Source organism: Etheostoma spectabile, unplaced genomic scaffold, assembly GCF_008692095.1.
Source record: "Etheostoma spectabile isolate EspeVRDwgs_2016 unplaced genomic scaffold, UIUC_Espe_1.0 scaffold00002966, whole genome shotgun sequence".
Classification (NCBI taxonomy): Eukaryota; Metazoa; Chordata; class Actinopteri; order Perciformes; family Percidae; genus Etheostoma; species Etheostoma spectabile.
This window is the reverse complement of record NW_022602974.1, coordinates 10663-30423: the sequence shown is the minus strand read 5'-3', so window position 1 is coordinate 30423 and position 19761 is coordinate 10663. Positions and strand designations below refer to the sequence as shown.

General features: G+C 39.7%; 1 long non-coding RNA gene across 2 annotated transcripts; it reads left to right on the top strand.

The window, feature by feature from the left end:
* Positions 1-296: 296 nt before the first annotated feature.
* Positions 297-13036, top strand: LOC116676293 (uncharacterized). Of its 2 annotated transcripts, none has more exons than XR_004328633.1 (11): positions 297-371; positions 579-751; positions 5789-5854; positions 6365-6430; positions 6679-6744; positions 7219-7311; positions 7595-7694; positions 7855-7915; positions 11593-11625; positions 12005-12073; positions 12721-13036. It is a non-coding gene; the product is annotated as an uncharacterized LOC116676293 (long non-coding RNA). The 2 variants fall into 2 exon arrangements; XR_004328632.1 differs by having other exon boundaries at positions 7798-7915.
* Positions 13037-19761: the final 6725 nt, after the last annotated feature.

Sequence of the window (19761 nt, the reverse complement as noted above, 5' to 3'; positions counted from 1 at the left end):
AAGGGAGTCAGCATGTCTGTAATGAGGCCACAGAGAGCTAAGATTAAGCCTAAAGAAGAGGCAGCTTATTTTTCATCATTGGGAAAGGACAAGGATGGATTTACTATAAAATATATTAATTCATTCAAAGGTGAGTTGCCAAGGTAGCAAAATGTATATCATCCTTTTAATTATTGTATTAATCTCATCACACTCACACATCCTCTGTTCTTTTTTAGGTCGAGGAGTGTTTAGTTGCCGCCACTTTCAGAAAGGAGACTTTCTCATAGAATATCGAGGGGAAGTCTTAAGCAAAAGGAGTATGAGTACCGACTAAGACTGTACCATGATGCTCTGATGGTTGAATTATACTACAATGGGAAAAAACTATGGTATGTGAATTGTCACACTTAATTCGTAGCATCTTTTGCAAGTTGAATTCTTCTCAGAAAAACAAACTGCTATTTCATACAAACTCAATTTCAGTAGTTGTAGTAGTAGTAGTTATTGTCGTGGAGGTGATTTATTTATTCATTCAGCATAGTGTGCTTCTGTCATTCTACTTTTACATCTTGTCATCCTTATCTTTTGCCTTTCAGTGTGGATGCAGCAAAAGAGGATGACTCCTTTGGCAGACTTGTCAATGATGACAATATAGACCCAAACTGTTGAAGGAAAACCTCATCTGTGTTTGTTTGCCATCAAGGACATCAGGCCAGGGGAGGAGATCACATACAACTATGGAGACTCAGACTGGCCGTGGAGATCAAAGGTACAGAAAGAAATTTATTACAGAGATGTTTAGATTGTTTCTCTCTCTGCAAACAAGTTGGGTTGTGAACTCTCTGCTATCAACAACAAGTGTTGTTGACTTATTTGTGCATTTCAGCTTGACCTACACTTCATTTTCATTGAATGAAAGGTGAAGTTTGACTCCTGTCTGTCATGCAGTGCACTCAGTGTAATGGCCCAGACCCATGATGTTGTGCTGTTTCTCCTCTACCAAATTACAAAATGTGTTTGTTGACAGGCACTTGTAATATGTAAACAAACACAAACCAAATTTGGGAAATCATTAATCCAACATTCCTTTTAACAACATTGGTGATTGAAATGAGCCAACTCTGTGTTAGAGCAGTCTAAACACTATCACACAGCACCATTGCATCATGGATCAAGCTTCTCCACTTTATTGCTAGGAATGGGAGATGAGAATGACAAAATATTCACTTTGACTCATGTCGGTCTGTCAATCTCTCCAATGTATAGAACAAGGGGAGCAGCGGGTGAAGATATACATGTGTGACTGATGTTAGGGGATTGTAGTGATGGAGTTCAATGTTTCAGAGTGAAGAAAACATTTCCTGACTGGCTTTCCTAACAGGCTGCGTAACATAGCTGAACCATTAAAGCAAGAGAGCAAGACTCTTCCACTGCCACTTGTATTTCTGTCAGTCATTTGACTGAGGCAGAGGGTCACCATACAGCTCAAATATTGACTTAATGTCCGTGGAATGTTGTTATGATCATCAGATTTTTTCAGTTTCAAAACATTTTTGACAGGATATTGGAGGATACAGACTAGGGCTGCACAATTGTGGCCAAAATGATAATCACGATTATTGTGATCACGATTAATTCACAATTATTTGTTGATTTTAACCAAAACATGTTTTATTGTCACATAGGCTATTTATAACTGCTTTCACATCCATATTATGCTACATTCTTATGTTGAAGTTGTATGTTGTATAGACACACATCTGCAACACATGTAAATGAAAATTAGCCATCTTAAATAAGTAACCTAGCATATATTTTAAAAAAAATGTATCTCTGTGAAAGCTTCTTCACTTGTTTTCAACAATAACTGATTAAAGGAGCTGGGGAGGGAGAGGGAGTGCAATGGACGTTTATGCTACTCACAGAGAGACGGCTGATTCATTATGGATGGGTCCAGCACGGGTCGAACGGCGGGTCAGCGAAATTACAGGTTGTGTTAATGAAATCCCTGTATCGTCACTGCGCTGCATTTTTATGAACTATAATATTCTGCTCATGGGTCACACCTCATTCAGGTCCAGCAGCTCCGTCTCACACGCCATTACTCTACCAACTGAAGTTGGTTGCGTTCAATAACTTCTTCTGCGTTCTTTGCCATGGCGGCCGCGATAGCAGAGTTACCACGGAAACACTGGTACAAATACAGGTTTGCCCCTCATACTTAACAATATACAGCTGTGTTAATAACAACTGGTCACTGCTGTTGTCTGAATAACACAGACGGGACAAGATGTTGCGTTTACTGGTAAACTGGTAAACCTTGAGACCGACGTATAACCAACTGCTATCTGTTGAGTTTTCCTCACGCTACTCTGTCCTCTGTGATTGTCTACATCTAGAAACTAAGCTGCGCGGTGCAGGGAACTACTCTGACTGGCTCATGAGCAGACAGCGGTTTACGGAGCGGTAGATGCGCTATGCAAAAAAACTCAGCGTTCTATGAAATGACGCATTTAAAAAATCGCTCGATCACGCAAATTTGATCGTGGCAAGTCAAATTCGATATTGAGATTAAAATTGTATTAATTGTGCAGCCCTAGTGAAGATACACACTCCTCAATATGTCTAAAGTGGTTATTTAAAGACACTCTAGGGACAGTGTATTTAGATACTGTGACTATATAGTATGATTGGAAATGGATTTATAGGGCTAAATTGTACATACACAGTCCTCAGTGTACATGTACTGGTCAGTTGTAGACATCTAGATGACAGGGTATTTGGACATTATCCCTCCATAGTGGGGGCGGCTGTGGCTCAGTGGTAGAGCGGTTGCCTGCCAATCGGAAGGTTGGTGGTTCGATCCCTGCCCCTGCAGTCATTGTCGAAGTGTCCTTGGGCAAGACACTGAACCCGAGTTGCCCCCGGTGCTGCGCATCGGAGTGTGAATGTGTATGAATGTTTATCTGCTGAGCAGGTGGCACCTTGTACGGCAGCCCCGGCCACAGTGTATGAATGTGTGTGAATGGTGAATGTTTCCTGTAGATGTAAAAGCGCTTTGAGCAGTTGTTAAGACTGGAAAAGCGCTATATAAATACAGCACATTTACATTTACATAGTACGATTATTGGAAAATGTCACTCCGTATATATGACGTTAGCTATGTAGTATAATTAGTAGTATCAACATTTCTCTATAATATTATATCCACAAAAATTGAAGTGGAAAGAAATCACTTACATTTTGTGTTTGAATCCAAACTTTTAAAAAACCCAGGCTATTTTTTATCATCCCTGTGTGGATGTGGTTTATCAGGTTTAATTGACAGTGACATTAACAGAAGACCAGTTCACATGGAATGCCATGAAATAATATGTAATCACAAGAGAAAGGAGTTAGGTATTGCAATAGAAACTAAACGGATTGCTTTATGTTTTTAGCCATAATATAAAATAAAACTGAATTAACAATTTGTGTAAAAACACTTTTAGTTTCATTATTGTATGTGTTTATATACAGTAAATGAGACAGAAATGTAGTGTAATGATAGTGAGTGTAAAAATCATCTTTGCATACACACAATACAAAACTTAATAGTATCCATACACAGTCCTCTTAGTGTGTACACCTGACCAGTACATACACACTAAGGACTGTTCATGTATAAAGTGTAAAAATCGACTTTGCATACTCGCAATACAAAACGTAATAGTATCCATACACAGTCCTCTTAGTGTATACACCTGACCAGTACATACAAACTAAGGACTGTTCATGTATGAAGTGTAAAAATCGATTTTGCATACACACAATACAAAACTTAATAGTATCCATACACAGTCCTCTTAGTGTATACACCTGACCAGTACATACAAACTAAGGACTGTTCATGTATGAAGTGTAAAAATCGATTTTGCATACACACAATACAAAACTTAATAGTATCCATACACAGTCCTCTTAGTGTATACACCTGACCAGTACATACAAACTAAGGACTGTTCATGTATAAAGTGTAAAAATCAGCTTTGCATACACACAATACAAAACGTAATAGTATCCATACACAGTCCTCTTAGTGTATTCACCTGACAGTACATGCACACTAAGGACTGTTTTGTATAAAGTGTAAAAATCGACTTTGTATACACACAATACAAAACGTAATAGTATCCATACACAGTCCTCTTAGTGTATACACCTGACCAGTACATACAAACTAAGGACTGTTCATGTACAAAGTAAAAATCATCTTTGCATACACACAATACAAAACGTAATAGTATCCATACACAGTCCTCTTAGTGTATACACCTGACAGTACATGCACACTAAGGACTGTTTTGTATAAAGTGTAAAAATCATCTTTGCATACACACAATACAAAACGTAATAGTATCCATACACAGTCCTCTTAGTGTATACACCTGACAGTACATGCACACTAAGGACTGTTTTGTATAAAGTGTAAAAATCGACTTTGCATACACACAATACAAAACGTAATAGTATCCATACACAGTCCTCTTAGTGTATACACCTGACAGTACATGCACACTAAGGACTGTTTTGTATAAAGTGTAAAAATCGACTTTGCATACACACAATACAAAACGTAATAGTATCCATACACAGTCCTCTTAGTGTATACACCTGACAGTACATGCACACTAAGGACTGTTTTGTATAAAGTGTAAAAATCGACTTTGCATACACACAATACAAAACGTAATAGTATCCATACACAGTCCTCTTAGTGTATACACCTGACAGTACATGCACACTAAGGACTGTTTTGTATAAAGTGTAAAAATCGACTTTGCATACACACAATACAAAACGTAATAGTATCCATACACAGTCCTCTTAGTGTATACACCTGACAGTACATGCACACTAAGGACTGTTTTGTATAAAGTGTAAAAATCATCTCTGCATACACACAATACAAAACTTAATAGTATCCATATACAGTCCTCTTAGAGGATACACCTGACCGGTACATACATACATACTAAGGACTGTTTCTGTATACACAGCCCTCAGAATGTCTTTAACCTTTTCACAATAATATAAAACTCAAGAATACATTTTTTAAAGTTACCTGATGAATGTTGTCTGGGCAATATTCAGGTATGACAAGTGTCATGTCTGGTCAGAACTGGACAGGGGACTTGACTGGAGAATCTCCCTTGCCAAATAACTTTATATACATATTGAGTGTGTATGGATACTGTTATGTGTTTTATTTAACAGACAAGTTGTACATTATTGGGTTCCCTTGAAACTTGGTTTCTTACATTTAGTATATCCTTGTAATATTAGATGCATAACATCTTCAATTGGTTCAAATAATCTATTTATGGTAAGATTGTTGAGAAATGGATTTTCAGGGCTAAATGGTGTACACAAACAGTCCTTAGTGTGAATGTACCGGTCAGGTGTATACACTGTGAGGACTGTGAATGGATACTGTTAAATTTTGTATTGTGTTTATCCAAAGATTAATATTTACATTCACTATCATCATTACACTACAAAACTGCCTCATTTATATCAATATATTTACCTTAGTATGTAATTGTATTGTTAGCTTTCAAGATATCAGTAACTTCACTCATTTGTTGTCCATTAATTTTCCAGTAATGGATGTCACGATGCTGCACTGACATAATTACTGTGAATGGCTGAACACATTTTATGTTTGCATATTGTATATTTGAGCCCTTGTTGTTCTCTTAAATAGATCCACGTGTTGTGCCATACTGGTTATCTAATTACTTTTTTTTCCAATTTTCTATGCTAGATTTCAACGGAGACAGAGGATCACCATGCCGTCGTGATATGTGACAGCCTCAAAGATGTTGAACAGGTGACTTCATTTTAAACGTTGATATTGATATCATATCTTTTCTGTAGCAAAGCAGTTTTTAAGGTAATGATATTTCACGGTTCCGATACACAGTCCTCAGCTTACAGGTATTTTTCAGGTGTATACTCTATGAGAACTGTGTATGGATACTGTTTAGTGTTTCTTTATTGGTGTGTATGTCAAGAGGATTTCTTCACTTTACTATCATCATTTCACTAGATTATCATCTTATCACAATCATTTATCATTTTCTTAGATCATAATGTTTTATTAGCTTTTAGGATATCAGTAACTACAGTCATTTGTTTAACACTGGATGTCACTGTGCTGTACTGATTAAGTTTCTGGGAATGACTGTACAAATATTCATGTGAACATACTGTAAACCTGAGGCCAAATCTTACTCCTGTATAGATAATTAAGTTGTTACCTCACTCCATATCTACAAGCATAATCTTATTTTGCCTTACTGGTTAATTAATGATAATTTCCCCCTTTTTTCTATACAAGATATCAACTGAGGCAGAGGGTCACCATGTGGTTGTGGCATCTGACAGCCTCAAAGATGTTGAAAAGGTGACTTAATCTCAATTTAATGTTGATATTGACATCAGATCTTTTCAGTTGCAAAGCAGTTTTACTAGATGTTGATATTTGAGGGAGGGGTATGGATAATTATCTTTTAGGATATCAGTAACTACAATGTTTAAAAATAGATGTCACTGTGCTTAACTGAATACATTTCTGTTAATGATTGTACAAATATGTATGTGAACATACTGTAAACCTGACTCTTTATCTTGCTCCCCCTTTTTCTAAACAAGATTTCAACTGATGTAGAGGATCACCATGCTGCCGTGGTATCGGACAGACTCAAAGATTTTGAACAGGTGACTTCATCTCCAGTTAATGTTGACATGTACAGTACATTACATCTTTTCACTAGCAAAACACTTCTGTTATTTGAGGGTTTAGCTACACAGGCCTCAGTTTACCTATACGGGTCAGGTATTGACACTAAAAGGACTGTGAATTTGGACACACCCTTTATTGTAATATTAACAAGATATGGGACTCTGTATGTTTGTTTAAGTAGTATTAGTAGTATTAATATTTCTGTTCAATATTAGATCCACAATAATTTTAAGTGGTTGATTTTTTTCCTGTTACAAATAAAATACAATTCTTCATTAAAAACATGAATGTCCGGGCGCCCGGATAGCTCAGTTGGTAGAGCAGGCACCCATATATAGAGGTTTACTCCTCTTCATTTCTTCTGCTGTCTTGTCATTAAAGGCCTAAAAATGCACCAAAAATAATCTTTAAAAAAAGCCGTTTTTCATCATTGTTGTGTTTTATTTTAGGTATTGGATGAGAGAGATTCTCCTACCATGCCTCCTCTCCTTTCTTGTCCAGACATGACAATTCCTGATTGTCACTCGGACAATATTCATCAAGTAAGTTTCTTTAATAAAATAGTTATTCTATAAGTTGTTCATATTATTAGGAGAAGCAATTGGTATTACTGTCTTTCCCTGGTTAATGTTTAATGTTTAGGCAACATTTCATTTTTTTTAATTTAATTTTGATCTGCACTAAAGGAATAAATTATATCTGGATATATCATCAGTCACACAGTAAAGGTTGTATTTCAGCAAAAATGTTTTGTATCATAAGCTTCTTTATCAACACTAAACTAAAATTTATAATGCTATCTCAAATATACATTTTTGTCAACAGAACTGCAAACACGATGTGGTTTCCTCAGTAGTTCCAAGCTTCGAGAAATGTGCCGTGTGCAACGGACCCTTTTCTGCCTTGAGATGGCTTAGTATTAAAGGTAAAGCTGAGTATATTGTCAGGGGACAGGGAACTGAAAAAGTCGACCCAGACATTCAAAACACTGTATACCTCCAAATGGTCTGAACTTGTCTCTCACACAGCTTTGACCACCTTGAATGAGGAACACTTTAACAAGCCATCTACCCTGCCATTCACAGAAGATCTGCAATGTCTCCATTGACAGGCCACCTGTTGAGGAACCTCCAGGCACCTCAGACGGTATGTTCCTCTATCACAGACTGTATGTTCCTCTACCTCAGACTGTATGTTCCTCTACCTCAGACTGTATGTTCCTCTACCACTGACTGTATGTTCCTCTAACACAGACTGTATGTTCCTCTACCTCAGACTGTATGTTCCTCTACCTCAGACTGTATGTTCCTCTGCCACAGACTGTATGTTCCTCTGCCACAGACTGTATGTTCCTCTACCTCAGACTGTATGTTCCTCTGCCTCAGACTGTATGTTCCTCTGCCACAGACTGTATGTTCCTCTAGCACAGACTGTATGTTCCTCTGCCTCAGACTGTATGTTCCTCTACCACAGACTGTATGTTCCTCTGCCACAGACTGTATGTTTCTCTACCACAGACTGTATGTTCCTCTGCCTCAGACTGTATGTTTCTCTACCTCAGACTGTATGTTCCTCTACCACAGACTGTATGTTCCTCTGCCACAGACTGTATGTTCCTCTGCCTCAGACTGTATGTTCCTCTACCTCAGACTGTATGTTCTTCTGCCTCAGACTGTATGTTTCTCTACCTCAGACTGTATGTTCCTCTGCCACAGACTGTATGTTCCTCTACCTCAGACTGTATGTTCCTCTACCTCAGACTGTATGTTCCTCTACCACAGACTGTATGTTCCTCTGCCACAGACTGTATGTTCCTCTACCACAGACTGTATGTTACTCTACCTCAGACTGTATGTTCCTCTACCACAGACTGTATTTTCCTCTACCACAGACTGTATGTTCCTCTACCACAGACTGTATGTTTCGCTTCCACTGACTGTATGTTCCTCTACCTCAGACTGTATGTTCCTCTACCACAGACTGTATTTTCCTCTACCTCAGACTCTATGTTCCTCTACCTCAGACTGTATTTTCCTCTACCTCAGACTGTATTTTCCTCTGCCACAGACTGTATGTTCCTCTACCTCAGACTATTTTCCTCTAACACAGACTGTATGTTCCTCTAACACAGACTGTATGTTCCTCTACCTCAGACTGTATGTTCCTCTAACACTGACTGTATGTTCCTCTACCTCAGACTGTATGTTCCTCTGCTACAGACTGTATGTTCCTCTGCTACAGACTGTATGTTCCTCTAACACAGACTGTATGTTCCTCTACCACAGACTGTATGTTCCTCTGCCTCAGACTGTATGTTTTTCTACCTCAGACTGTATGTTCCTCTTCCTCAGACTGTATTTTCCTCTGCCACAGACTGTATGTTCCTCTACCACTGACTGTATGTTCCTCTACCACAGACTGTATGTTCCTCTAACACAGACTGTATGTTCCTCTACCTCAGACTGTATGTTCCTCTACCACAGACTGTATGTTCCTCTGCCTCAGACTCTGTTCCTCTACCTCAGACTGTATTTTCCTCTACCTCAGACTGTATTTTCCTCTGCCACAGACTGTATGTTCCTCTACCACTGACTGTATGTTCCTCTACCACAGACTGTATGTTCCTCTAACACAGACTGTATGTTCCTCTACCTCAGACTGTATGTTCCTCTAACACTGACTGTATGTTCCTCTACCTCAGACTGTATGTCCTCTGCTACAGACTGTATGTTCCTCTGCTACAGACTGTATGTTCCTCTGCTACAGACTGCATGTTCCTCTAACACAGACTGTATGTTCCTCTACCTCAGACTGTATGTTTCTCTACCTCAGACTTTATGTTCCTCTAACACAGACTGTATGTTTCTCTAACACAGACTGTATGTTCCTCTACCTCAGACTGTATTTTCTTCTACCTCAGACTGTATGTTCCTCTAACACAGACTGTATGTTTCTCTACCACAGACTGTATGTTTCTCTAACACAGACTGTACGTTCCTCTACCTCAGACTGTATTTTCCTCTACCTCAGACTGCATGCTCCTCTGCCTCGGACTGTATGTTCCTCTGCCTCAGACTGTATGTTCCTCTGCCTCAGACTGTATGTTCCTCTACCACAGACTCTATGTTCCTCTACCTCAGACTGTATTTTCCTCTACCTCAGACTGTATTTTCCTCTGCCACAGACTGTATGTTCCTCTACCTCAGACTATATGTTCCTCTAACACAGACTGTATGTTCCTCTAACACAGACTGTATGTTCCTCTAACACAGACTGTATGTTCCTCTAACACAGACTGTATGTTCCTCTAACACAGACTGTATGTTCCTCTACCACAGACTGTATGTTCCTCTAACACAGACTGTATGTTCCTCTACCTCAGACTGTATGTTCCTCTAACACTGACTGTATGTTCCTCTACCTCAGACTGTATGTTCCTCTGCTACAGACTGTATGTTCCTCTAACACAGACTGTATGTTCCTCTACCACAGACTGTATGTTCCTCTAACACAGACTGTATGTTCCTCTGCCTCAGACTGTATGTTTCTCTACCTCAGACTGTATGTTCCTCTACCACAGACTGTATGTTCCTCTGCCACAGACTGTATGTTCCTCTACCTCAGACTGTATGTTCCTCTAACACAGACTGTATGTTCCTCTACCACAGACTGTATGTTCCTCTAACACAGACTGTATGTTCCTCTGCCTCAGACTGTATGTTTCTCTACCTCAGACTGTATGTTACTCTACCACAGACTGTATGTTCCTCTGCCACAGACTGTATGTTCCTCTACCTCAGACTGTATGTTCCTCTGCCTCAGACTGTATGTTTTTCTGCCTCAGACTCTATGTTCCTCTACCTCAGACTGTATGTTCCTCTACCACAGACTGTATGTTCCTCTACCACTGACTGTATGTTCCTCTACCTCAGACTGTATGTTCCTCTAACACAGACTGTATTTTCCTCTACCTCAGACTGTATGTTCCTCTACCACAGACTGTATTTTCCTCTGCCACAGACTGTATGTTCCTCTACCACTGACTGTATGTTCCTCTAACACTGACTGTATGTTCCTCTAACACAGACTGTATGTTCCTCTACCTCAGACTGTATGTTCCTCTACCTCAGACTGTATGTTCCTCTAACACAGACTGTATGTTTCTCTACCACAGACTGTATGTTCCTCTACCTCAGACTGTATGTTCCTCTGCCTCAGACTGTATGTTCCTCTACCACAGACTGTATTTTCCTCTACCTCAGACTCTATGTTCCTCTACCTCAGACTGTATTTTCCTCTACCTCAGACTGTATGTTCCTCTAACACTGACTGTATGTTCCTCTGCCTCAGACTGTATGTTCCTCTGCCTCAGACTGTATGTTTCTCTACCTCAGACTGTATGTTTCTCTACCACAGACTGTATGTTCCTCTGCCACAGACTGTATGTTCCTCTACCTCAGACTGTATGTTCCTCTTCCTCAGACTGTATGTTTTTCTGCCTCAGACTCTATGTTCCTCTACCTCAGACTGTATTTTCCTCTACCTCAGACTGTATTTTCCTCTGCCACAGACTGTATGTTCCTCTAACACTGACTGTATTTTCCTCTACCTCAGACTGTTTTTTCCTCTACCTCAGACTGTATTTTCCTCTACCTCAGACTGTTTTTTCCTCTACCTCAGACTGTATTTTCCTCTACCTCAGACTGTATTTTCCTCTACCTCAGACTGCTAGCGTGTTCATTGATGTTTGATTTATTGCATGTAGACTTTGCTACTGTAAGTTTCAATATATTCCTAATTAAGTTTTTATTTTTCATTCACAGATATTGACTCTTCCCTAGAAGGCACATCTACAGGTACGATAAACTTTGAAGTGATTTTAATAGTGTCCCGAATGAATGAGCCTCTGCTTGCCGTTTGTCCCCTAACTCAACTGGTCTGTTTGGTGGATCTCACTCTTTTGCTTTACATTGTGTTCCACTCAAGCACTCTCCTTTTTTGCTTTACACTAATATTTGGTTAGATTACTTACATATATATTGAGATTGCCATCACTTTTATGATCTCCATCTCCTAGCCAGTTGCTGTAGAATGCTCCAAAGCGTTTGAAAATGAAGTTTACATTGTTTTGTAGATTTATACTAAGCTTTAAATAAAATTACAATTGAAATGAAGATTAAATATTAAAAACAGTGTTTTAGTTGACATTGATAAGTATTTTTTTCTCTTTTGCAGTGTTCAACGAATACATAGACAGGGTGAACAAAGAGCATGGCAGGACAGCAGAGGAGCATGACCAACCTGGTGAATGCAACACACCAAAAACCCTACTAGTTGGTCACCTTTTTAGAGTCAGTTGGTTCCCACTCTGCTCTGTCTGAATAGAAAGCTATTGATGATAGTAATTCATTCATTCCTTCATGTGCTTCACAAGATAATCATGATAGTTTAAAGGCTGTGGTAGGATTTTATTTAAAAATAGAATCCATTTGGATGTGATTAGGGGTCTGCTTATGTGAAACTGATCTGACTGAATATCCCTCCTAAAACTCGATTTTCACATGTTCTTTTTTTGTGTGTGTGTGTGTGTTATGAAGTAATTTAGATTTTCAGGATGAAATACATTTTACATAGCTCACAAAGTTTGACATAAAGAGCAGCCCAGAAAGACCTTAAACATAAAATAATGATCTATGAGAGCCAACCAGTGAGTTTTACACATTTTAAATAGGGCACGACAGAGAGCATTAGCATTTGATCACTACATGGTATTTACCAGTACCAATACCGTCAGATGGGAAATCAAAATCAGGAGAAAAAGTCAGATTTGTGCATGGCTAGTTTACAACACTTTGAAGTTGTTGATTTACTAGGTAAAAACATTTCTGTGCATAGGTGTACTAAAGGCATGTGGATTTCCACTGACCAAGTATGTTTTATCACTTTTGTAGTGTCTCCTGGAGATTGCCCGGAGAGACAGAATCAAAGAAGGAAACGGAAAAGGCAGTGGTTCCCAAAAGAGGTTGCCGCTATAATGAGACATTTTAAAAAGCACATTGCCAAGGGAAAACTGGCCACAAGAATGCAGTGCAAGAACGCTGAACATCCTGATCTTGATAAGCGGTCACTTCAAAACATTAGAGTCTTTGTTAGAAATCGGGGCATAACTCTGAAAAAGAAAACCAGCCAATAAAGTGTTATGTTGCTGTTATGATGCAATGATGTTGTAGTTCTTTGTTCTTAAAAAAGGGCAAGTTTCTGCTGATGCCTCAGTTTTTTTGTAAACTGCTGTTTGTATTAAAATGGCACTTTTTCACTGACTGATGTCATTTGTCTGTTTGTATAATCTGTCTTTTACGAGGTAACACTGGATGTAGGTTACCAGTCATATCCCACTAATAGGATTGTATTTCAGGAGAACACTGAGCTTTAAAGTGGGCCTACTGCCTCAGCCATGTTATGTCCTATGTTATATGCATGTGTACCTTATTAAATACCACTTGTATTAGCAATGACTTTGAAGTTTGAAGCAAAAGACATAAATCAGACAATAAAATTGGTTGCACACAACTATCTATATCTATTTATGTATGTATATCAATATAAATATAAAAAGAGAGAGGTTTATCTTGTCTGTTAAAAACTGTCCTCTTATGTTAGGTGTGTCCTTTTAATGCACAGTGCCTTCACTTACTGTGTATGTGTGTGGACATGTTCCTTTAATCATGATTGACCCTTTAATGCACCTCAATGACATTTTTGTGTGTGTGTATAGCTGATGTCCTCACAAATGGGCTAGTCCTTATAATTTCGATTTGTGTCAGGGGCGGGGCTTATGCACCTCATTAACTTTGTCCTCAGAATTCGCCATGTTGTCAGGTTGTTACATTTTGAGTTGTTTTGTGTGTATTCAATATTTGAAGTGGAATTTGTGTTGTATGGCTTAAAACAGATTTTTTGATACCAACCACATCTTTGTGAAGCAAGTGGAAGGGGAGCCCCTCTAATGTAGCAAAAAACCTGTTTGGGCCGCAGTGTCCCTTTAGTACACATAAACCCGTATGTGTGTGTGTGTGTGTGTGTGTGTGTGTGTGTGTGTGTGTGTGAAAACTGAAAACTTGGGCGTGCAAAATTATTCAGCCCCTTTACTTTCAGTGCAGCAAACTCTCTCCAGAAGTTCAGTGAGGATCTCTGAATGATCCAATGTTGACCTAAATGACTGATGGTGATAAATAGAATCCACCTGTGTGTAATCAAGTCTCCGTATAAATGCACCTGCTCTGTGATAGTCTCAGAGGTCCGTTTAAAGCGCAGAGAGCATCATGAAGGTTATGTTTGGCGTAAAAGCAACACAGCTCATCACTCTGAACACACCCTCCCCACTGTCAAACATGGTGGTGGCAGCATCATGGTTTGGGCCTGCTTTTCTTCAGCAGGGACATGGATGGAGCCAAATACAGGACCATTCTGTAAGAAAACCTGATGGAGTCTGCAAAAGACCTGAGACTGGGACGGAGATTTGTCTTCCAATAAGACAATGATCCAAAACATAAAGCAAAAACTACAATGGAATGGTTCACAAATAAAGATATCCAGGTGTTAGAATGGCCAAGTCAAAGTCCAGACCTGAATCCAATCGAGAATCTGTGGAAAAAACTGAAAACTGCTCACTGAGCTCGAGCTGTTTTGCAAGGAGGAATGGGCAAAGATTTGAGTCTCTCAATGTCCAAAACTGATAGAGACATACCCCGAGCGACTTACAGCTGTAATCGCAGCAAAAGGTGGCGTTACAAAGTATTAACTTAAGAGGGCTGAATAATTTTGCACGCCCAATTTTTCAGTTTTTTATTTGTTAAAGTTTGAAATATCCAATAGATTTTTTTCCACTTCATGATTGTGTCCCACTTGTTGGTGATTCTTCACAAATATTAGTTTTATATCTTTCTGTTTAAAGCCTGAAATGTGGCAAAAAGTCAGAAAGTTCAAGGGGGCCCAAATACTTTCGCAAGGCACTGTGTATACATATACAGTGGTGTGAAAAAGTGTTTGCCCCCTTCCTCATTTCCTGTTCCTTTGCATGTTTGTCACACTTAAGTGTTTCGGAACATCAAACCAATTAAACAATAGTCAAGGACAACACAAGTAAACACAAAATGCAATTTGTAAATGAAGGTGTTTATTATTAAAGGTGAAAAAAAAATCCAAACCATCATGGCCCTGTGTGAAAAAGTGATTGCCCCCTAAACCTAATAACTGGTTGGGCCCCCCTTAGCGGCAACAACTGTAACCAAGCGTTTGCGATAACGTGCAATGAGGCTTTTACAGCGTCCTGGAGGAATTTTGGCCCACTCATCTTTGCAGAATTGTCCTAATTCAGTTACATTAGAGGGTTTTCGAGCATGAACGGCCTTTTTAAGGTCATACCACAACATCTCAATAGGATTCAGGTCAGGACTTTGGCTAGGCCACTCCAAAGTCTTCATTTTGTTTTTCTTCAGCCATTCGGTGGTGGACTTGCTGGTGTGTTTAGGATCATTGTCCGGCTGCAGAACCCAAGTTCGTTTTAGCTTGAGTACACGAACAGATGGTCGGACATTCTCCTTCAGGATCTCTTGGTAGACAGCAGAATTCATAGTTCCTTTTATCACGGCAAGTCTTCCAGGTCCTGAAGCAGCAAAACAGCCCCAGACCATCACACTACCACCACCATATTTTACTGTTGGTATAATGTTCTTTTTATGAAATGTAGTGTTCCTTCTACGCCAGATATACTTGGACACACACCTTCCAAAGAGTTCCACTTTTGTCTCATTGGTCCACAGAATGTTGTCCCAAAAGTCTGGGGATCATCAAGATGTGTTGTGGAGAAATTGAGACGAGCTTTGATGTTCTTTTTGCTCAGCAGTGGTTTTCTCCTTGGAACTCTGCCATGCAGGCCATTTTTGCCCAGTCTTTTCCTGATGGTGGAGGCATGAACGCTGACCTTAACTGAGGCAAGTGAGGCCTGCAGTTCTTTGGACGTTGTTGTGGGGTCTTTTGTGACCTCTTGGATGAGTCGTTGCTGCGCTCTTGGGGTAATTTTGGGCGGCCGGCCACTCCTGGGAAGGTTCACCACTGTTCCATGTCTTCGCCATTTGTGGATAATGGCTCTCACTGTGGTTCGCTGGATTCCCAAAGCTTTGGAAATGGCTTTATAACCCTTTCCAGACTGATAGATCTCAATTACTTTCTTTCTCAATTGTTCCTGAATTTCTTTGGGTCTCGGCATGATGCTTTTAAGGATCTTCTGGTGGACCTTACTGTGTCAAGCAGCTCCTATTTAAGTGATGCCTTGATTGTGAACAGGTGTGGCAATAATCAGGCCTGGGTGTGGCTAGAGAAATTGAACTCAGGTGTGGACAACCACAGTTATAGTATGTTTTAACAAGGGGGGCAATCACTTTTTCACACAGGGCCATGATGGTTTGGATTTTTTTTCACCTTTAATAATAAACACCTTCATTTACAAATTGCATTTAGTGTTTACTTGTGTTGTCCTTGACTATTGTTTAAATTGGTTTGATGTTCCGAAACACTTAAGTGTGACAAACATGCAAAGGAACAGGAAATGAGGAAGGGGGCAAACACTTTTTCACACCACTGTATAGAATGTGTGTGTATGTGTTTATATATATCTGTGTGTGTATATATGTATATATATATATATATACTGTGTATAAGTATATGTGTGTGTATATATTCATATATGTTCAGCGTAAACATCATTTAAATACACGCTAATACAGAACTTAAAACTGTATGTGATACACACAGGGGATATAGAACACCTAATAAGGAGTTCAGGTGAAACTGACTCTTTACCGTTAAAATAAATGTACTACATCAAGTGAAAAAGAAAATCTGAATGTTATTTCCTTCACTGAGTGTAGTCCATCAGTGCCTCTTCCTCTGAAAACCACAGGATGGTGCTAACACACAAGCTGTACAAGGTAGTACACTACAACTCTGACTTGTTTAACAGCGATCATCTCTCATCCCACTGTTCACTGTTCAACTCTACTACTTCAGGCCGACAGTACACACGGCGTATCATTTGTTCGTAAAAGTCTTCATTGATTTGGGGACGTTGATATGTCTTGATAGCTAGCTTGTCTTGTTGGTAAATATACTTTTAAATTATATTTACTAATTGTCTGTCGTACACAGTGTTATTGACTTTGACTCTTGCTAGCATAACGTTGGCTTTCTGGGTTGCAGCTGAGGCAAAGGGTTCTCTGAGCTGAGTGGAGTAGAAATATCTTGTGTTGCCAAGAATGGCAAGGTCCGTCCTATTTAAAAGATCGTGGATTGCATAAGAACCTTATTGGATGGGTATGAAAGCTACAAAGGACGGCAATTTTATGTAACATTGCAACATTCGTGCACTCACATTGAATTATATAGCTAGAGTACTTGAGTTGGTTACTTGCAAAAGCAATTGAGACACAGCCAGTAAAGTAATCCCGACTGGTCATGGCTAACACCGCCATGCTAACCCTGCTAACTGCTAACGTTAAAGCGGACCACGGCTGTTTACAACATGTAGCCTGTTGAGCAGCTGTAGCCGACAACGGTGAGATATTTGAACCCTAGGGGGGGCTGTAAATTTGGAAAGAAGACCCTGAGTTTGCATTGGGTTAAGCGATTATTCTATGTAGAGTTAGGTGATATTGAGAAAATTAAATAAACCCGATATGTTTGACCAAATTCCTCAATAATGACATTGTGGCAAAATTGTAGGGTTGACAGTTGGGGCTTTCACAAAATATGTGCACAATGAGATTTTTATGTTATGTTAATGTAATAACTATGTGGGTAAAGGCAAATAATAGAACAGCTAGAACAGTCTGGTGTGTTCAGAAAATTGCGTCACTCTACTGTAATGCAGACTTTAAAACCAAGAAACAACAACACTTGTGTAATATCAGGATATAAAGATTTCCAAAATTAATATCGTTATATTGCCCAGCCCTAATTCGAAGCCAATAAAGTGTGTTCAGTTGGGTGCAGAGGATGACAAAGTAGTGTTATTTTTAGCGGTTCCTACCGTAATTCTAAACCTGAGGAAGTATGTCTGTGCATCGGCTGGAGAGGACGGCGAGGTTGTTGTGTTTTTAGCACAAGGTTCCTACCGTAATTCTAAGCTGAAAACGTGTGTCTGTCATGGGGATCCTTAATAAACAATAAACAATAAAACCCCTAACGTTACTGTATATGTCCTGATTATTGTTAGAAAACAGCAGAAATCAAGCTTTCATTCATTGGTTGTACGGGCGTGTACAGTATGTGTGACGAGCACGACCGCTTCGTCTCTGCTATGATGTCCTAGAAGCTGCTGAACTTGGTTCCATTGCCTGCTCGCACGGCTCCGTTTCTTGCGTGACACAGGCGCTCCCTGCCAGTATTTCCCCCCCACCCGGGCCTGAAACCTCTTCCTCCTAGTTGCCCAAAGCTCCTGTACTAGAGGTGTACATTAACACTCCCCTGGTGGTGCTCGACGCTCCTACTCCTGGCAGCACAGCTACAGTAATGGAGCTAATTAGCCAAAGGAAGCTATAGTTAGCAGCAGTTAGAGAATAGATTGAGCCCTAACCACTTCAGCAACAAGTAGCCTAAAGCTGACTATCCATCAGCAAACTCAGTAAATCACTGGAAGTTAGGGCAGAGCAGCCGGAGGACATCAGAGGGAAAACTAGACACATTTTCCTCATAAAATATTAATCAGCTTCAGTCATATCGGTGGTAGTGCCATAAAATGTTACACTTCTTCCAAGAGATTGTACCTGCTCACCAAAGTTACATACTGCAAAATCAGTAGGAATGACAGAGGCACCATTCTCCCAATTACAAGTCAGTATAGCATCAAAGGATTCTGAAGCTGATATTTTAGTTAAAATAGTTACATGATGTTTCTTTAATATTTTGCTTCTGTAGAACAGAGAAAGCTGGATATCATGTTGATCTTAAATCTAGGTTTCCTAGTCATAGACAGCAAACAAGCAGGGAACTAAAAAGATGGACTTGCAGACAAAACAAGAAGAAAAGATAAGGACTGGTAGTCATGTTGCTGTCACTATAAATAATATTTAAGAGCTCTCATTTCAGCTCTCATTTTGGTGGGCTCATGAAACTGCCACAGGTGTACAGTATGTTGTTTCTCCTTTTCTGCATGAAGGGTGCAGTTCACAAGCTGACTAACAGAAATTATATTGAAATTAAAAGAGATGCTTTCTAAAAATAAAATATGTCAGAATCAATAACTTCTATGAATTCCTGCACAAAATAAACCCTTCTTTTTCTTCTTGTTAGATCACAATCTTAAAGTATGTTCATTGAGTTAAATCTTGCATTCGTGCCATTTTTCCGGTATTCCACCAGGCCCTGGGTTAACTCACTGGACCTCAGACATCATTGTGAAACCTTGTCAAACGGAAAGGAGAGCCGGAGTAAAGGGTTTAATCGTACAGCCTGGAGTTGTACAACATGTACACACACTTTGTTGTAGCCTCAAAAGGTGTTTAAGTAAAATAAGGGGGTGAATGAGCAACTTTGTCTGATGTGTAAAAGTCAGCCGGCTCCAACGGGAGGTGAGATTTTCTGTTAAGTCTGGGCCTCCATTAACCTGTTTGCCTGTGACTTTGTGTCTCCTTGTCATCCGGACGTCCTGAGGGCCAGTAGGAAGCCCAGGAAGGGCTCTGGATGACTGAGATTGACAGAGGGCCAAGCCCTGCATGTACCCAACATACAGGTCGTCTCCCGCACTTCCCTCTCTTCTTTACCCCCCTGGATCCACATCCAGCTTATGAATCACAGCTGAACAGCAGGGCTGATGGGAGTTGACAGCCTGTCTGAGTGCCTGCCTGTGGACATGCTAAGTGTACTGACTTTCACATACTAATGTTGAGGTCAGGGGTTGTATGACTGTTAATAATAAAAGTGTCAAATGACACGTG